The sequence below is a fragment of the Vidua chalybeata genome, chromosome 1, assembly GCF_026979565.1.
Source record: "Vidua chalybeata isolate OUT-0048 chromosome 1, bVidCha1 merged haplotype, whole genome shotgun sequence".
Taxonomy (NCBI): Eukaryota; Metazoa; Chordata; class Aves; order Passeriformes; family Viduidae; genus Vidua; species Vidua chalybeata.
The window spans coordinates 21582-40209 of record NC_071530.1 but is presented as its reverse complement, the minus strand read 5'-3'; the positions used below and the strand labels follow the sequence as shown (position 1 = coordinate 40209).

The 18628-nt window shown below is 48.9% G+C and overlaps 1 long non-coding RNA gene across 1 annotated transcript; it reads left to right on the top strand.

Annotated features, from left to right (window-relative positions):
* Positions 1-2082: 2082 nt before the first annotated feature.
* LOC128799350 (uncharacterized) lies at positions 2083-2759 on the top strand. The gene is made up of 2 exons (XR_008434709.1): positions 2083-2191; positions 2299-2759. It is a non-coding gene; the product is annotated as an uncharacterized LOC128799350 (long non-coding RNA).
* The last annotated feature ends 15869 nt before the right edge of the window (positions 2760-18628 follow it).

Sequence of the window (18628 nt, the reverse complement as noted above, 5' to 3'; positions counted from 1 at the left end):
CATTCAGTTAGCATCTTGTTCCTGCAGGGTTCTCTGAGCCTTAGAGGCTCGCCATCAGTCTCAGCTAGGTCATCTCATTCTGCAGTCTCTGGCTCCCTGAGGGCATTCTTCTCGCTCAGAGCTTTCTCCCCCTGTTGTGTCCCCTTGTTTGTCTTGTTCTGTGTCACGGGTGTCTGGGTATTTGGTCTGGAGCTGCTCTGCCCTGCTGCATAGCCTGGTGTAGGTCTAGAATGGGGCGTGTCCTGGGCCTGGAAATTTGTAATGTGGGGTGTATTTGGACTCTAGATGGGATCTGTAGATTGATGAAGGCTATCTGGAGCTGTTAAGTTATCCTGCAGTGCTCTGACTTTTGTCCTCACGTTCTTTCAGACGCAGCCAGATGGAATCCGTGGCAGAGGGCCCCGTCCCGGGTGAGGGGGGTCCCCCGAGAAGGTCAGTCACCGTTTGTCTTTGCAGGGGGAGTATAAATGGTGCCTCTGTATTACAGCTATTTTCTTTGTTGTTATTTTTAGGAACTAAAGCCGGATACTAGCGGTCAAGGTAAGTGGGCAAGGTGAGCAGTGAGCGGTGGCAGGCAGCAGTTGTTCTTGCTCCGGTCTCAATTCCCGGTGCAGCTCTTAGGCTCCGTTCTTGTTTGCGTGCTCTAGGCGGTCCGCTCGTATTACGCCGAGACCCCCCCTCAGCAACGGGGCCGCAGACCCCCGCTTCGTCACTCTCGTGGGAATTTGGGAAGCAGCGCACGGATCTGTGATGAAGCCTTGATCTTTGACATTTGAAGGTGTCACCCGGGGAGCCTTCAGGAGCGGCCGAGGAGTTGCTGTAAGTCGGGGAGCTAGGGAGGAGGAGCCAGGGTCCACTCGAGTTTCAGCGATGCCACGTCACCTCGTCTCCTCTTCACCCAGGCAGACCCTGCCGCGAGGGCATCGGCCTCCGGGCGCGGCCAGATGAGGCGGACGTTCTTAGGAGAATGGTGAGTAGCAGAATTGTTATTGGTTATTGGCCGCTGTGCAGCTAAGATCCTGCAGTGATGTTTGGTGTTCTTGATTGTAGCTGAGCAAGGGGCCACAGTCGGTGACTCTAGGAAACTGCCAGCGGGCGAGGCGGCCTTCCTCGGCACCGGACGTGGATTCTCGTCCCCGGACGTCCGAGAGATAAGTCGAGGGCCGGGACCCTGAGAGGGGATGGAAGCGAGGCGCTGGGAGGGCTTTTGGAGGCAGCTTTGGAGATGGGGGTGGCCCTTTAGGCCACATAAAGGAAAAGCCTCACAGTGCTGAAGTGCTCAGGGCAGAGCAGTGCCGGTGCACGGTGTGTCACTTGTCTGTCGTGCCTTCTGTGTCTTTTGCCTTAGTCCTTTGAGGGGCTTATCGGAAGCCCGGGCGTCCATCTTTGCATCTCTCATCTCTGTGTTCCTCGGCCCCGTGCCGATTCCTTCTTACCTTTGGCTCGGGAGCCCGGACAGGCCTTGGAGTAGCATCCGGTCAGATGTCTTTTGAGGTCTTGTTCTGGGCTGTTCTCGACAGCTGTGATTTGTGACAATTGTGACGGCAAGGATGCGTTCTAGCAGATTAGGACTCGTAGCGATGCGGAGATCCGTAGAGCATTCTGACGCTAGGATTCTCGGGCATCCTTCTCTGCCTTGCTTGGAATAGGTCATTCAGTTAGCATCTTGTTCCTGCAGGGTTCTCTGCGCCTTAGAGGCTCGCCATCAGTCTCAGCTAGGTCATCTCATTCTGCAGTCTCTGGCTCCCTGAGGGCATTCTTCTCGCTCAGAGCTTTCTCCCCCTGTTGTGTCCCCTTGTTTGTCTTGTTCTGTGTCACGGGTGTCTGGGTATTTGGGCTGGAGCTGCTCTGCCCTGCTGCATAGCCTGGTGTAGGTCTAGAATGGGGCGTGTCCTGGGGCCTGGAAATTTGTAATGTGGGGTGTATTTGGACTCTAGATGGGATCTGTAGATTGATGAAGGCTATCTGGAGCTGTTAAGTTATCCTGCAGTGCTCTGACTTTTGTCCTCACGTTCTTTCAGATGCAGCCAGATGGAATCCGTGGCAGAGGGCCCCGTCCCGGGTGAGGGGGGTCCCCGAGAAGGTCAGTCACCCTTTGTCTTTGCAGGGGGAGTATAAATGGTGCCTCTGTATTACAGCTATTTTCTTTGTTGTTATTTTTAGGAACTAAAGCCAGATACTAGCGGTCAAGGTAAGTGGGCAAGGTGAGCAGTGAGCGGTGGCAGGCAGCAGTTGTTCTTGCTCCGGTCTCAATTCCCGGTGCAGCTCTTGGGCTCCGTTCTTGTTTGCGTGCTCTAGGCGGTCCGCTTCTGTTACAACGAGACCACATCCACAAGTGGCCAATGGACCCCGGTTTTCACTTCTGTGGGAATTGATATTGTGAATTAAATTTTTTTTGGAATGTGTGGGTATTTTGTGTTGTTTTTGATATATTATTGTTTTAAATTATAGGTGTCATATTTTGAGGTAACTTCTTTGTGGTTTCAGGTTTTTTTTTTTGTTTGTTTATTTTTTTGTATGTAATTATTTTTCATGGATTTATTTTTAATGTCTTTTGTAATTTGTAGTATTGTAATTTAATTGTCATTTGGGATAAGAGTGTATAAATGTTATTTTTTGTTTATGTTATGTGGAGGAATTTTTGTATTTACTGTTTGAATTCTGTGAGGGATAAGGTTAGATGTGAAGAGGTATACTTAACAAGGCATTTAGAAAATAGATTTTTAGGATTGGTGACCAATAAACATGGTGTGTTTGTATGGGTGGTTTTAGTTAGTGTTACTTGTATGTTTTGTTTTGGTTGTGGAATTCTTTATCTTGGGTTGTTTTGGTTTTGTTTTTTTTTAAGCATTTTACATAAGGGTTGACATAGTGAGTAGGACTCTTGTGTGGTCTATTTTTCGTGGAAAGATAAGTATATTTCAGGTTATGAAATTTATGGGACTACTTTCTTGACTACTTACCAAATCCTTTTTAGGCGAAGTTTTTTTTATACTCTGATTTTGAAATCAATGAAGAAAAATGAGAAAACGCAGGAGGTAGATAAGTTTTTTTCTTCTAGGACAAAAAGGGTTTAACACAGAAACTGCTTGGTCTAATCTTACGCGGGGGGTTTCCGTGCGACGGTCGGGCCGGCCGCGGGGTTCGGCATCAGGAGAGCCCCGAGCTGTGCGCGCTGAACGGGAGGCGGCGCCGCCCCCAGGGAATGGAACGGATCCAAGCTGAGCCGGACCGAGCCGAGTTGATCCGAACGCAGTGAGCGGAGCCGAGTTTCACCGAGCCGCGCTCCGCCGAGCGCAGCATCCCGAGCAGGGCGGGCCGCCGGGGCGGGCTCGGGTGGAGTCGGGGCTCTCTGAGGCTCACTCTCATGTTCCTCTCTCTACCGCTCCTTCCTCCTCCCCGTATTCCTGTTCTTTCTCTCTTTCCCCCATTTCCCGCTCTCCCCAAAGCCGGCACTTTTCCCTCCCTTTTCGGCCTCCCCTCCCGTCCCCCCCCCCACCTCTACCCTTCCTTCCTCCTCCCCGTATTCCTGTTCTTTGTCCGCGGACCCTCCCCTCCTCTCCCTCCCTCGCAAACCCGACCCCCACTGCCCTGTCCCTATCCCGCTCCTCCGTTCTATTCCTCTTCTCTCCCTCCTCTGTGCACCGTCCCTCTTCCCCGCTCCCGGCCTTTCCCTTGCCCTCCCGCTTTCCTCCACAGCCCGACCTCCCTCCCTCCCTACCCTTTCTCATGCTCTGCTAGCCCTCTTCTCTTCCCGTCGCCCCGTTCCTTCTTTCCCCGCAGCCGCGGGGCCGGGGGCGCCGGAGAATAAAGCCCAGAGGGCCGGAGCCCGGCGCCCCTGGGCCCTTGCGGGAGTCCCCGCACGGGGCCGGAGGCTCTCGGCGGACCCCCCCGTGCCGGTCAAACCCGCCCGGCCCCGCCGGACCTGCGGCTTTGCCGGCATCGCGCTGAGAGCGGCCCCCGCTCTGTGCCGTGCCGTCCGTGCCGCGTCCCCGCCGTCTCTGCCGCTCCCTCTCTCTGCCCCTCGCCCGTGACAGCGAGGATGGGCAGGAGCTTCAACCCTTCTGGGGGCTGCCCCCCTTTCTCGTTGCGGCAGAGTACCTTTCGGGGGGGGATGTACATGTGGAAAGGGATGGAAGCAAGTGCTGGGCTGCTGTCCAGGGCAGTTAGACTCGTTCTGTGCCTTCTTTGGGGGCCAGGAAAAGGGGGTGAAGACTCGAGGCTCTGATGTCATTTGGGGCACCCTAAGGTCCCTAGGAGGGGGAGGCATACTGCGGTGGAGGAGCAGGTGGGTGGCGAATGACGGGGGGTCATGCTGGGTGCCGTCCCCCCGAGGGACCCAAAGCTGCCCCAAAATGCACAGGGAGGGGGGTGTGTAGAATACTAAATTCTGGCAAGTGTTTCGTTTTTATAGGTATTGCTAAAGAATAGGAATTTATTGCTAAATTCATTTGGAAAGAAACCCAGAGCAGCCCAAGGTGTGAGCTTTGAGGATGAGGACGGGGGCGGCTCCTACCGGAGGCTCTTTTAGGGAAAGGGTTTGCCTCAGGTCCCTTTTGCATGGAGCTGCTGGAGCAGAGGGGTTTATGGGGAGCTCCGGGGGCTGTCTCATGCAAGGACGGTGGGAGCTTCTGACAGGGTCTGGGGGAGCACCTGGATACGTGGAGCATTGCTCAAGGGAGGTGCCAAGGGACAAACCTTTGTGCCGGGAAGTTGCAGCCAAACACGTAAGCCGGTGTGGATTTGTAGCGGGGACTTTTCTCCTTTCCCTTTTAAGTTTCATCTTGCAATCACTTTCTGCTGCCCCGGAAAAAAAAAAAAAAAAGGGCTTTTGAGGACAAAAGAAATTCAAATTGAGAGAAGCGACTTCTCTTCCATTATTGTCTGTTTGAACTGGGAGGGATCCTCCTTCACTTGTGGTTTTGAGGGTACTGATTGAAGGAAAACCTGCCTTTTCCACGGTGTTAGGGGTATCACAGGGGTGACTGGGAATCCTCGTGTTGTATTTTAAATGGAAGGGGAAAAATATTGTTGTCGTATGATGGGTTTAATCTGAGGCTAGCCCCTCCATTTTCATCTGCCTAAGTTTTCAACTGAGGGGGCAGCCCTGTTGTTCGTCCTTGTAAAGGGTTTGGATTGAGGTAAAAATTCCCCTTTTACCATCACTTGAGGCAAACCCTTTTTCCTGCTATTATAGGGGCTGAAACTGAAGGGGAGAACACATTTATTTGCCCTTGTTGAAGTGAGGTGAGCACCTGAGTGTGGCGTCAGTTCCGGTGGTTGAATTGAAGGAGGCTGCAGCTCTCGCAGCATTTGAAGGGTTGGAATCGGGCTGTGCCGCTGCATTTGAGGGTGCTTCTTCTGCCCCAGGCCCGGCACCAAAGGTTCCGGCGCGGGAGCTGCTGGCGTTGCCTGGGGAGCTGCCGAGGTGGAAGGGGACTTGGGCGCGGCCGGGCTGGCGCGGGACTGCCGGAGCCGCGCCGGAGCGAGGCGTGCGGAGCCGAGGGGAGCTTTGCCGGGCCGGCGGGCGGGAGAGGCGGCGCGGGCGCTGCGCCGGTGCCGGCCGGTGCCGGCCGCTCTGTCCGCTCAGGGCGCGGGGCTCGGGCGCCGCCGGGGCCCCCTGGGCCCGGTGCCGGCCCCGCCGGGCAGGGGGAGCGGGCGGGGGGCTCCCGGCGCGGCGCCGCCTCTGCCTGCCGCAGGAGCCGCTTTCCTGCCGGGAGTCGCGCTCCGCCCGGTGCTGGGAGCGCGGCTTTTCATTTTCCGAAGGTCCTTGGTGTAGCGGTTTGGAGGTGGTTCTTAGGCATTGATTGTATCGTTTTGTTTTTTTTTTTTTTGTAGTTGGCGTATGATAAGGAATACGGTCTACTTCTTGAGTGTTATGGTTCTTGGTTCATGTGTTGATGATAAGGGTTTTCTTTGAATTGAGTTTTGCTGTTGGATTTTTTTTCTTTTTGATGGTGTATTATGTTTTTAAAGGACGTGTTTTTTAAGGTTCACAATGGTTTTTATGGGTTGTTGCATGAAGTAGAGGGTAAGTTTTTAATTCTCTTGTAATGGCTCTTATTAGCGTATATAGTGTTTGTTTTGGTGGGTTTGAGGTAGTGTCCTATAGTTAATTGGTGAGGTTTTTACAATATTGTTAACTACATTACCGTTTATTATAGGGATTTTATTTCTTTGGTTTGTTCGATTGTACTGTATGTTTTATGGTTATGGATCCTTTGGGAGATATTGTTTATGGCTACATTTATCTTTTGGCATCGTGTTTATTTCTAGGTGGTATTTTTGTTTTGATGGTTTGAGACATTATGGGTTCATTGAGTTAGGAATAATTTTTGTGTTGTTGTTAATGTAAGGGGTTTTTTTTGTAATTTGATGTATTTGGTGGTTGTTTTTTATTAGTTTTATTTTGGGAACATGGGTATTTATATGGTGGATTTTTTAAGGTAGTTTTATTTTGGTAGTGATTTTTTATTTCTTGGTGGTTTAGATTTTTTTATATCGTTAATTAGGTTGGTGGGTTTTTTTTGTAAGTTTTATAGAGTATTGGTTGCTCTTTATGAGTTAGTGTAGAGACAGAGTTTTAGTAAGTTGGTTGGATTTATTTTTTTAGTGTTTGTTGTGATTTGCTCTGTGGGTTTCTATATGGTTGTTTTTTATTTCTGTTTCATTTTTGTGATGTGATAAGAATTGTTAGTGAAAAGAGTGTAGTGTGTTTTTTTGCTGGTAGTTGGTTCTATGGTGGAGTTTTTTAAATTAGCGTTATTTGGTTTTGGGGTTTTTTGTTAGCTAGAGATTAGGTTTTTTTGTTAGTTAGAGATTAAAGTTTTTATTTTGGGGTTAATTTGTAATGATTTTTAAGGTTTTAGGGCAATTTAGAGTTTTGACAGGGGTGTACTGTATGATGAGAGTAATTTCTTTGTTTTATGTGGAGTTGATGGCAGGGTAGAGGACATTTTTGCATAGAGTATGTGTTCTAATCACGGTAGTTGGGATGGTATGAGGAGTTGTTTCTTAATTGGATGAACCAAGGTATTGAGCAAGCTGGTTGCTGTTGGAGACCACCCAAAAAGCACATTCCACCAATGATGGAATTGGCCTTTTTCCAATAATTTAAATACCTTCCGTATAGTCTCCATGTCATGGTGTATTGTAATCAGAGTTCTCTTTCCTTTATCTTGAATTTCTTTAAGAATTTCCTTTAATTCATGATGTTTCAAACATTGGGTAACCAAAGTTGTTCATCCCTATAGGCACAGGCAATATTTCTTTGACAGTAATTAAGTTTGCCTTTATATGTTGGTATGATACCCCAGGTACCTGACAGGAATAATCAATTTTGACAAAGTTCTAAATGCACAAGTTAAATTGAGTTTTTTTCACAGTGATCTCATCCACTATTATAGCGGGGCGTGCTATTCGAGGCAGACAGAGCCTTGTCCTGTATAGACGAGCAAGGTTGTCTGGTTAATGGGATGAATTTCAAAGCGATAAATACTTTGCTCTGTATCCAGAGCCTAAATTCAGAGCAGTTTGTTAAGCATTTGTAACAGTATTTAGGATTCTTGATGAGATTCATGAAATCCATCCTGGATGTACACACATTTATATCTTTAAACATTTTTTCCTCCTTATACAGTTGCATTTGTAATTTGTAGCGTTTGATCCAGAGACTTACAGGAGTCAAAATCATAGGCTTTCCCTTGGCACTTATATACCACTCACATTATATATAAGCGGTACCGTATTAGCTGCGGTTATAGCAATAATTATAAATGCAACAACTCTCTATGCTACACCTACCTGATTATCTATTACAACTACAAGCTTTTCTATTCTTTGGGAGGATTATATCACTATGCTTATCATTTTACTCACACTCTATTTATTTCCTCGAGAAAGTTTTAATTTTAGTTTATAAAATAACTGGTATAACTTTCTCAAGTCCCTCAGGAGTTTCTTCACTTGGGAAATACGGATCCAGGCGTTTTGTTCCTTAATCTTGATTGCAGTAAAGGTGGTGAGGAGCATTTGGAATGGTCCCTCTTACTGCAGTTCCAGAGTCTTCTCTGCAACAGACTTAAGATATACATAATCCCCAGGCTGTACACTATGTACTGGTTCATAACAATTCTTTGGTCACCTCTTGTGCTTTGGTAGTTCTAGTAGGGAAAGCTTCTGGCCACCCTGAAAAGGTATCTGTTCACATCAATAGGTATCAATACCCCCCTCTCCTGGGCACTTCTGAAAAATTTATTTGCCATTGTTGTGCAGGTTCAAGTTTTGTTTTAGGAATATTTTTGGGAGTAGTTTGGAGGCAAAGGCTACATTGGCGAGTCACCCGAAACACTGTATTTTGCAAGTTTCTGGCTAGGATTCTCTTTTTCAAGTAATTATACAAGGCATCTATTCCCTAATGCGTTCTCTCACGTTCATCTTTCACTTATGACTATAGCACGGAAGAGGAGATTACCAGCTTTCCTTTCTCCGCATCTGTAACAGCCTACCGCTCTCGATTATAACTTCTACTTTTTCAGCAAGCCTTTTTTCTTTTTTACCGTATCTTGGCTTACTTTCAATAGAAATTTGTCCATCTGGGATTAAGGCTGCCTCAACTGTCTCAACAATTACCTCACCTTTAACTGCTTCTTTCTGTCTGCCAGCTCATTCCCGTCTTCTAATTCAGAGCTCACTTTTTTGTGTGCCTCGATGTGCGCGACAGCTGGACTGCCTCCAATGGCTTTATTATCTCTTGTGCACGTTTAATGCTTTTTCTTTGCGAGTTCAACAGTTCTCTTTCCTTGCAGATGGCTCCACTCGCACGGACTACCCCAAACGTATACCTCGAGTCCATAAATATTGATTTTCTTTCCTTCTGCCAGCTCTAAAGCCCCGGTTAAGGCAATTATTTCAGCCTTCTGTGCCAAGGTGTCGGTCAGTAACGATCTAGACTCTATTACCTCTCGGCTCGTGCTAACCGCATACCCAGCATATCTTTTTCTGCTGATGACATAGCTACTTCCATCAGTAAACCAGGTCTCAGTGTCCTCGAGAGGGTTGTCCTTCAGATCCGGGCAACTGGAGTAGGTAGCTTTGATAGTCTCCAGGCCATCCTGGATCACCAGTTCTCCCATACTACCACTGGGGAAAGAAGCTGGGTTCACAATGTTAGTCACCACAATTTCTACATCATCTCGGTCCACCATTATGACTTGGTATTTCAAGAATTTCTGTGGAGAGAGCCAACGTCCCTTTTACTTCCAGCCTTTACTTCCAACATTGCAGACATCGCGCGGGACACCAGCAGAGTCATCTTCTGGCCCGGGGCGAAGCCGCGCGCTTCTAGGACGTTCGCCGCCACCGCCGCAAAGCTCCGAGGCGTCCCGGACATCCCTTAGCCGCCGCATCCAGCCGCTTAGAGAGGCAGGCGACCGCCCCGCGTCACGGGCCCAGATCTCGCGCTAACATTCCCAAAGCAATTCCCTGCTTTTCACGAGAAAACGGGAACGGTTTACTCACATCTGGAAGTCTTAGTGCTCGAGGTGACACGAGGGCCTTCCTTAGCTGGCCGAAGGGTCGTACCGATTCTGTCGTCCATCGGAGATCTCCGTTTCCTTCCCTGATCACAGCATACAGGGGTTTAACTAACAGTTTATAATTATACACTTGTTATAAATAGAGGCGAATAATTTGTTCAGCCTTTCTAGAGTCAATCAGAAATTTATTGATTACAGCGAGTGACGGCTAGCAAACGGCGCCGGGTGCAGCCGGGGAGTCCCCGCTCCGCCTACGGCTCACACACCGTTTTCCCCCTTCCCACAGTCTTTTTATACTTTTTTTTTTCCCAGGGCCGCGGTATCTCTGGGTGTACTCTGCGCTTGCGCCTTCTGTTGCCAGGGGGTCGTCTTCTACTCTCCGGTGGTCGTTTGACGAAGGCTCTTCTCTTCTTCCTCGGTGAAAGTCCACGGCCCTGTAATGGTCTTTTCCATATAAGGTTATATGTTATATGCACCTAAGTTCTAATTACACAACTAGCTTAAGTAATCAACATATTAGCTAGTTTCTGTCTGGCAGTTTTCTGTTATCTACACAAGGCTTCTCCTTTGGCTCTCTGTTATCTTACACAAGGCTTCTCCTTTCTGTCTTGATGAACAAAGAGTCTTTTCTACCTTATTACAATCCCCCCTTTTCTTTTTCTTTATTTTGTTCATCAAACTTTTTTAGTTATTTATTTTAACAGTGTTATAAAATGGGGGTTTAACATCAAAACAAAGCTAACCATGTTTTGTAATCTGGGGGTTAGGCACGCTCTCTCTACTAGCTTCTAAAGGGTGTTAAATCGAGAATCTTCGCTAGTGGGTATTATTGTCTGGTTATCACTCGTTGAATTTTCTATTCCTGAGTTACTTTGATTACTGATTATTTCAACATAACCTGGCTCTCTATCTTTGGCTATTACCAGGTTAGGGCCTACTGGCCGGGTATCTGGTGGGATAGGCTCTTTCTTACTTGTATGTTGTATGTACTGAAAACCCCACGTTCGTCTTACTGTCTATCTCGGATCTGACGGTTTAGTTACATTCATATACACAAATTGACAATTCCCCGGATTGACCATGCCGCTCGACCAGTCCTTCTGCGGAGCTTTACAGCCCTGGGGTCTTTAAGAACTAGTAAGCCATTGATCTCCTTCTACTGACCCATCCGATGCTATTGTTTCACAGCCCCAATACCCACAGAAGTATTCCCCGGGGTAATTGCAATATCCCTTTCCTGGATTTGATGCTGGACACATCGATGGGGGCCAATGTGCATAATGACGATGTAAAACTAGGAGATCTGGACAATAGCTGACTTTGAATTTCCTTCCTATCTACTCGGGGTAATATCTATTTAAAGGGTCGATGTGAAAATTGAGAATATCTTCCTGGTAATAACATAATCAGAATTACAATAACGATAACTTGCCAAGGAGGACAGAGTCCAGGTTTTGTACTTACCTCATAATTTCCTACCATTTCCCTTTTAGCTTGTTGCCCTTTTTGTTTACCCAGGGTGGTTGAGTCGGTACCTTTTGGGGAGATTATCAATACCCAGTCGGTAATATTTGGAGTATCTCTGCATTATTCCACTTGGGATCGGGAAGAGCCTGGTTCTTTCCCCTCTGCCTCGCCCGCCGACTCAGGCGCTTCGAGCCGCGGGGATTACCATCTTCTCGGCAGCAGCGGTACTCTCCAGCGCATCCGTTACCTTTTCCCCTTCTAGCCTTATACCGCTCCCAGTTCTTATCCTTGACCGGGGATGAGTCACACGGGATTTCTTTCAGCTCTTTCCGACAACACCGGTTTACAATATGGGCAACAAGGGGGGGGCAGGTTCATTCAGGTGGAAAAAAATTCTCAGGGTTAACCCCTTTTCTGTAAACCTCCCACCACTCTTCTGATTTGAACCTTACCCACTTATTCTCCAATTCCCCTAACTCTAATATGATTCTTGTTAATCCTTGCTCTAGCTTGTAGCAGCTGGAGCAAATCCCAGTAGGCGGCTTTCCTTTGCGGCAACGGACTCACCACCGTTCTCGGCAAACAAAGCACACGAAAGGATAACAATCACAACGTATTTCTTTACACACTACTCCATAATCATCAGCCAAGGGGTAAGTGTATCTTTTCCGTTCCCCTTCTTGGTCTATCTGGATTACCCAGACTGAGTCCGACAGTTTTTCTTTGAGGTGACCTTCAGGTTTCCGGGTCGGCTCGTTACTCTCCAACGGTCAGCTGTAGTCCTTTTGTCTATCGGATCGTAACCTGCGTCTGTGGGTCACACTAGGGGAGCACAGTGAGGCTTCCTAACAGGGCAGGATGCATACGTATACTTCTATTCGTCCACATTACCTTAACTTTATTTTTCACTTACTCTCACGCACAACAAAACAATCACAACAACAAGGTACCTTTTATTTTTCAACACACTTTTTACACTTTTAGGTTTCCCTGGCCAGTCTCAGTGTTCTCGGATACCCCTCAATCCAGCTGTGTTGTTCCTAACTCCAGATCCTCTCCGATTTATCTTCAAACTGGCAAAATTTTTATTCAATTCTGGGTGCTCTCAAATATTAATATCTCAACCCAGCAAACTTAATTCTGGGTGCTCTCAGAATGTTAATCCCTCAACCCAGCAGGTTTGAAGCAACCCTGGATGCTCTTGGAGTATTAATCCCTCAACCCAGCAGGTTTGAAGCAACCCTGGATGCTCTTGGAACATTAATCCCTCAATCCAGCAGGTTTGAAGCAACCCTGGATGCTCTGGGAACATTAGTCCCTCAATCCAGCAGGTTTAATCAAGCCTGGATGCTCTTGGAATATTAATCCCTCAATCCAGCAGGTTTAATCAACCGTGGATGTTCTTGGGCATTCTTATCCCTCAATCCAGCAGAATTTTTAGGGGCCCCTCCTACACATTTTACCTTTTATTTTTCCCCAATAGATTATGCCAAGAAAACCCTCTTTTTACCTTTTAATTAAATTTTTTTTTTCTAATTAATTACCTTTTATTCCCCCCCCTCACCAAGGGGTCCCCACTCTTTCTCTGAGACCCAGTCCCAGGGGGGGTTCTCTCACTCTTTTTATCACTCACTTCATCTCTTTACTGGCCGCTTTTCTCGCGAAAAAGACGGAAACGCAGCATGGGAGACTACCGCTCTCGCTTAGCAGGTCTGGGGTAACCAGCCCGCCTCTCATTTACACACATTCATCCCCCCTTTATTCGCCCTGTAATGCAAAGGATCTCCCAATGACAGCTTTTAACACTACAGGGCAGTGCTATTGTATAACAAACACTTAACTCTTAGCCCAGCCGGGCTCGCTGGCTACTTTTGCAAGCTCTTTACCAACTAGCGATGCTTGTAAGCGGTGCTTGTAACTCCTAGCTTGTACCACGCTCCCACTAGCTGCATTATCAGCTAGCGGCGTTCAAAGCAGCTCCTCAAACCGCGGCTTGTGCCCGCGCACCCGCTGCGCTATCAGCTGGGCCGCGCCTAAAGCACCTTTGCAAGCCCCGACTTAAGCCCCGCGCCGCGCTCCGCCCGCTCACCAGAGACAGCCCGTGCTGCGCATGCGCACCACCCGCTCCATCAGGGAGTGTAGCTGAACTGCCCCGTGCATGCGCTCTTCGGCACCGCCGCGCCGCGTCTCTGTATCTTAGTAACGCCGCACCGCGCTTCACGCACACACACAGACACATAGACACACACACACACACACACAAGCACGCACGTCCGGATGTAACAGACACACCACACCGAAACTGGGGCACACCACACTGCAATCGGGACACAACACACAACACACTGAAATCGCGATTTCTCCCTCCCCGAGCCGCGCTATCAGCTGGGGAGGTCCTCTTGCCTTTTCCTAGTCTGGATTCTAGTTACCCGCTGGTTATTGCCCTGGAGCTCAACATTCACCTCATTCTCACCTCATCCCCCTCCGAACCGGGGCAGAGGGACGCTGTGGTGAATGCAGAGGTAGGAGTGGAGGGGGAGGAGGTATGTAGGGTGGAGGGGTGGAATCGGGTAGGTCTGTATCCTACCTCGTCCTTTCCTGGAGGGGAAGGCATCCTAGTTTTTAATCATTAGTCCTTATGGACTATCTGGAGGAATTTGGGGAAGCTTTACAGGGTTTCCCCTACCCATGGGACCAGAGGGCTTGCTTTTCCTCTGTCCCATCTTCCGGAGCGCCTTCTCACACACACCTCTACGCTTCCCTCAATTCGTGGCCCAGCCCGTCGCCGGGTGTGGGAAACGCACTACTACGAGGTCCACGCTCACGTCGTCTCACAGAGACGTCTCACTCATCACACTCCGGGATCCCATCCCCGACCGAGGGGGCCCCGCTGCCTCCGAACGGGGCAACCTCAGTAGCCCCGAAGGACCGCTGAAAGGTACTTACACAGTCCTGTGTCTTCGCCCGGGACTTTGTGCACAAAGATTAAGGGGTTGCCGGCTATTCTTTGCTTGCCACCGAATTTGGGTTCGTCGGTAAGGGTCCCAGGAGGAGGTCTCCTGAACGGGGCTCGCTGCCAAGGCAGCGAGGGGGCCTCCCCGTGAGGAGGTTCCAACGGATAGCCCTTATCCGAGTCACGGCACCAGATTGTTATAAATAGAGGCGAATAATTTGTTCAGCCTTTCAAGAGTCAGTCAGAAATTTATTGATTACAGCGAGCGATGGCAAGCAAACGGCACCGGGTGCAGCCGGGGAGTCCCCGCTCCGCCTACGGCTCACACACCGTTTTCCCCCTTCCCACAGTCTTTTTATACTTTTTTTTTTCCCGGGGCCGCAGTATCTCTGGGTGTACTCTGCGCTTGCGCCCTCTGTTGCTAGGGGGTTGTCCTCTACTCTCCGGTGGTCGTTTGACGAAGGCTCTTCTCTTCTTCCTCGGTGAAAGTCCACGGCCCTGTAATGGTCTTTTCCATATAAGGTTATATGTTATATGCACCTAAGTTCTAATTACACAACTAGCTTAAGTAATCAACATATTAGCTAGTTTCTGTCTGGCAGTTTTCTGTTATCTACACAAGGCTTCTCCTTTGGCTCTCTGTTATCTTACACAAGGCTTCTCCTTTGATTTTCTGTTATCTACGCAAGGCTTCTCCTTTCTGTCTTGATGAACAAAGAGTCTTCTCTAACTTATCACACACTTACAGTCCTTTATCGTCTGGGGTTTTGGGGTTTGGCATATCGCTTCCTTGTCATTTTGCATTAGAGTCTTTGTCCAGCACTGCCGTCATCACTCAAGGAGACGACTGTTTGTTTTACTACCTGAGCCTTTTTGTGAAGTACTCTATATTTTTGTAAACCCAAAAAGTTCAGGAGGCTTACCGTCCACTCCACGTACGCCTCTTGGGTTCCGGTAGTTATCCGGAGGCCATCTACTCGCTGCAGCAGCTGTCCTTCCTCTGATGAAGCTGCCCAGGACTCTAGATCTCTTGTAGGTTGCTCTCCGAATATCCCGGGGCCGTTATTAATACCGTCCACGTGAGCCGAGTCTTACGCCCACTTTTGGGATTTTCCCATTCGAAGGCAAAAATTTTCTGGCTGGCTTCACGAGGAGGGAGGCAAAAGAAGGCACCCTTCCAATCAGAAATGGTAAATTAGGTTAATTCGGCTGTTAAACAGGCCAACAAAGCACAGGGGTTGGCAACCACCGGGTAGAAGTCCTCGGTTATCTTATTAACAGCTCTTAAATCTTGTACTATTCGGTAAGATCCATCAGGCTTTTTAACATGTAAAATAGGAGTATTGCACTCAGACCGACACTCTTTTAATAGCCCTACGTGTAAAAAATTGTCAATTACGGACTAATCCCTTCTTTCTTTCCTTTTTAAGGGATATTGTTTAACTCTAAGTGGTTGTTTCCTTTCTTTAAGATTAACTTGCACCGTGGGTGCATTCTTTGCTCTTCCTGGTATGTTAGAAGCCCACACCTCAGAAGATACCTCATCCATCATTTTACTTTACCTCCAAAATAATCTCCCCATCTTTTGCTTTTACCTGCTACACAAACCTATAAATGCCCACTTGTTTTCCAAATTTACAAAAATACGCTTTTTCAGATTGGCCAGTTGCTCCCCTTACCATAACATAACTATCTGTTATAGACATTAAGGCTTTACTTAATGCCGAGTAGGTTTCCCCCACGTCTACTATAAATTCTATTTTCTTCATTGCCATTTTTCTCCAAGAACTTGCTGTTATTTCCTTGCTCCTCACGACCAGCGGCTACTAAAATCCTTATAGCTCTCCGAGTAGCCTTTGTTTCTTTAAGATGATAAAGCGCCAGTCTCGCCCTTCTCTACCGAAACGTCTGCGTATACCACAACGTTTTACACCGAACACAGCAAAAACAAACCCAGGGTTCACAAGGGTAGCTTTTTGAATGAGCAACCTCTACCAAATTCTGTCTCTTCTGATTTCTGATTTTATTTATAGGACACCCGAGCTACTTATTGTTATGCACTGTACCTAAATGTTATTTCACAAAATGTTACAGTCCTTTCCTAGTTTTTCCTGCATAATCCAATCTTCATGTACTAAGTATGACTTTGAACACAGTAACTTTAAAATCTCTGGTTCAAAATCTGCTCAACTAAAGTTTTGTTTCTATTGATACAGGGCACACTCAATTTGCTGCCTCGTGGAATAACAATAATATTGTTTTGCACACATTCCCCAAGATCAAGTCCAAAGCAGTGAGGTAAAGGGACTCCTTTGATCCGTTTTGCCACGATTAAAACAAACGAAAAGGCCGTGCCTGTTACAGCAAAAGCTCTGATACGCCTACAAACACAAATGGGGGGGGGGGGGGGGGGCAATTCCTGCAATTCTTTTAATTTGTTTTAAACGTATATAAATTCCCACACTAGTTTTTCCACATAAAATGCTGCACTTGTTGCAAACAAAATCTTAAAATCTCTACGGACACAACTATACGGTCTCAAGAATCAAGTTACCACAATGCGGGGGAAAAAGCCACACAACTCCCCTGTACCTGAAATCTAGGGAATCAACTTAGAATATGCTCTCTCTATTACAGCTCTGCTAGCCCACAAACACCGGCTCAAGTTAAAACTTTTCGAAAAGGGTTGCTTAACCCCTTCAACTCAGGCTCAACCTTAATGTACAGCTTAACAACACAGTTCACACGAAGTATTTCAGAACCATTTCTGCCCAGTTTCAAACTGAAACCGACAAAATTCCTTGCCGTTCAGAATTTCAGGAGGTACCGGGCCACGGGCCCCTGGACACGAATGCCGGCCCTTTTCCCCGTGACACAAAAGTCATCACCCTGGGTTCCTGATGTCTGTTTGTAGGAGGCACTTTGAACTGCCAGAGCAGTTCAAATCGGAGGTGGCAGCAGGTTGGGTTCGGGAGACATCCCGCACCATTCGGAATTTTCACAGGCGTCCACCCACTCAAGGCCACGGGCCCCTAGTCACGAATGCCGGCCCTCTCCTCCGTGCAACAAAACTCACCACCCCGCGTTCCTGGCGTCAGTTTGCAAGAGGCGCTCGGCCCTGCCAGGGTAGCCCGAGTAGCAGGTGGAGGCCGGTTGCCTTTTGGAGACATCCTGTGCCGTTTAGAGCTTTAGGAGGCAGCAGCCCGCTCAGGGCCGCAGGGCCCCGGACCCGAACGCCGTCCATTTTCCGTGGGAACGAAAACTCACCACCCCGGGTTCCTGACGCCAGTTTGCAGGAGGCGCTCGGCACTGCCCGGGCAGCCCGAGTCGGAGGCGGCGGCAGGTCGGGTACGGGAGACACCCCGCGCCGTTCGCAATTTCAGGAGGCGCCTGGCCACTCAGGGTCACTGGCCCCCGAACGCCAGTGCGTTTCCTTGTGAAACAAAACTCACCACCCTGGGTTCCTGAAGTCAATTTGTCGGAGGTACTTGGCACTGCCAGGGTAGCCTGAGCTGGAGGCAGTACCAAGTTGGGTCCGGGAGACATCCCGCGCCTTTTGGAATTTTAGGAGGCAGCAGCCCACTCGGGGCCACGGTGTGAATGCCCTGTGAAACAAAACTTGCCACTCCCGTGTGTTGATATCAGTTTAGAGGAGGTATTTGAGACTTCAAGGGCTGCCCGAGTCCTTGGCGCAGGCAGCTTCGCTCCGGGAAAAATCCCGTCGTGTTCGGACTTGGAGGAGGCAGAAGGCCACTCGGGGCCACAGGCCCCCGGACACATCTTCTGCCCCTTTTCCCCGTGAAACCAAACTCACCCTCCCTGCGCATCGTCCGTTCGCAGGAGGCGTGCGACACTCCGAGGGCATCGAGATTTCTCAGCGTCGGCAGCTGCGGTCTCTCAGGAATCGTTCACCGTCTGCAGTTTTGGAGGCAGAATCCCAGTTTTGGCCACGGGCACAGAGAGAGGATATACGCTTAATTTCCTCGGAAAGTAAAATTCATCGTTCACAGGGTAGACGAAGGGTTTTGTAGGGGAGGGAACTGCCCACGGGACCTTTCTTCACGTCATCCCCCACTCCACGGCGTAGCAGTTCCCCGTGTGACCGGCTGCTTTTAGAGGGTTACCCGGTGTCACGGTTTAGAACGGGAGGAAATTCAGGGAAGCGATACAAAGCTTTTTGCGTAACTGACGGCAAAGGTGCCGGTGTCGGAGTAGCGGTCGCCGCTGCCTAAAATCCGTCCCCCACGAGCCTCTCCCGTGGAAAAGCAAATTGAGATAACCTTCAGGCGACGCGGTCAGACCCTCAGCCAACGCTCACTGCAGGTGGCTCAGCGATAAAGGCAAGAAAGGCTCTTTTTACACGGTTTTATTCTGGCGGAGGATATCACACACGGCTGAAGCGAACCCAGCGAGGTAAAAAAAGAGACCGACCACGTGGAGGAGACAGCTTAAGGGGAAGGGGGCAGAGCTAAGGGCTGGGCAGAGGGGTTTGGTCTCCAAGGAAAGGGGGGTGGCCACCAGGGATACCAATCCAGCGAGAGGACAGGGAAAGGAGAAACCAGGGGAAGTTACACGCGGGAAGTTGCGGCCGAAGCCCAAAGGGGAGTCTGTTTTTCTCCTCAGGAGGACTAACTCTACGGTGACTAGTTACTGCCGTTGCCAGGGGTGAGGA